The sequence below is a fragment of the Haematobia irritans genome, chromosome 2 (assembly GCF_050003625.1).
Source record: "Haematobia irritans isolate KBUSLIRL chromosome 2, ASM5000362v1, whole genome shotgun sequence".
Lineage (NCBI taxonomy): Eukaryota > Metazoa > Arthropoda > Insecta > Diptera > Muscidae > Haematobia > Haematobia irritans.
This window is the reverse complement of record NC_134398.1, coordinates 214,961,928-214,963,440: the sequence shown is the minus strand read 5'-3', so window position 1 is coordinate 214,963,440 and position 1,513 is coordinate 214,961,928. Positions and strand designations below refer to the sequence as shown.

General features: G+C 35.5%; 1 pseudogene; it reads right to left on the bottom strand.

The window, feature by feature from the left end:
* Nucleotides 1-681: 681 nt before the first annotated feature.
* Nucleotides 682-1,219, bottom strand: LOC142225271 (small ribosomal subunit protein uS5-like; annotated as a pseudogene).
* Nucleotides 1,220-1,513: the final 294 nt, after the last annotated feature.

The following is a 1,513-nucleotide window of genomic DNA, read 5'->3' as shown; positions in this document are numbered from 1 at the left end:
GATTTTTTAGTGGGTAATTTTAACTATTACCCATTAAAAAATCGAGTTATAAAATATTGAATTTAAAAACCTTCCTGTAAATAAAGAACATCCTTGGGAGGACATTTTTAAGGTGCTTTTAAAATTTTACCTTTGGAACAACTTCCAATTTTTATTTTTTAATAAGGTGTCACTCACCTTTCCGACACGACCAAAATAGGGAAATCTCTTATTGCAAACGATGATCAAAATTTTACCTTGTGGCCTTTATCAAAATTTTTAACGAAGATTAACACACAAAAAAAAAATCTGATTCTGAAAAATTCTGAAAATTGATCCAATTAATTTTTTAATTGAAATGTCTTCATTCACAGAAATGATATGGTATCAATTAAAAAATTAATTGAGAGTCAATTAAAACATTAATTGAGAGTCAATTAAAAAATTAATTGAGAGTCGATTAAAACATTAATTGATACTATTATTTTTGTGATTGATTTTTGTTCCAATTAAAAAATTTGTTGAATCATTAAATTTTTAATTGAATATTTTTTAAAACTCCATTAAGACTTTAATTGGAAATATGTTCGTGAAATTTTTTTCTGTGCAAGATTGAACAGAAACTGGCAACTTCACTACGATACACGTGATCGGGAATTGCTCAGCCTTTCCGGTTTTCCGTTAATTTGGTGATAAATGATTTCAAGATACCACGGTACCACGAGGAGCAGTAATCAAACGTATAGAGATGGAACCCCTCTTGTCGGTAACCTTACATGATTCTCTATGGTGTTTACCGATTTTGTTGCCCAGTAACCACAAGGTATAGACACTGCATACAAAATTACCAAGATAATGGCAGTATCAACTTCCTTGGTGCACTTAACACCCACGCCAATGATGCACATAACACACTCTCCGCTGTTGTCACCAGAAGCAACGAAATCCTTGAAGCGGCTACGTTGACCACTAGTTTGTTTCTGAACGGACATAATCTTCAATACTTAATCGCTCAAGGCCGATCCCAGGAAAGAATCAATGATGTCGAACTGTTTTATAGACAGGGTGTCCAGGTAGATTTCGACCAATGAATTAATTTTTCCATCGAGAACCAAATGGCCCGATTTGGTGACTGGAATCCATTCCTTGGAGTCTTCTTTGGCAACAAGTTCACGACCCCTACCACCACGAGAATCAAATCTACACGAAAACCACCACGAGCTAGAGTTGCGTCCGCCATTTTGTAGTGCGATGCAAGTTAAAACGGTGAAGGTAAAAAACCGAATCATCGAGATTGGGATCGGACAGCTCTCAGTTATAAAAGAGAATTTAAGCACTGTGGTATCGCAATGGACTCCATAGTCTAAGTTAGCTTGAAATAGCAGAATACCACTATACCTCAACCTATCTGGTTGTAAACTACTTTAACCAATTTGATCATGGAGGAATGAGTACCGGCTCAGAGCACTTTGTGCTTCGGCACCTGCGATGGTTTTTTTTTTTCTCAAATTAGAGGTCGTTTTAATTTCTCCTT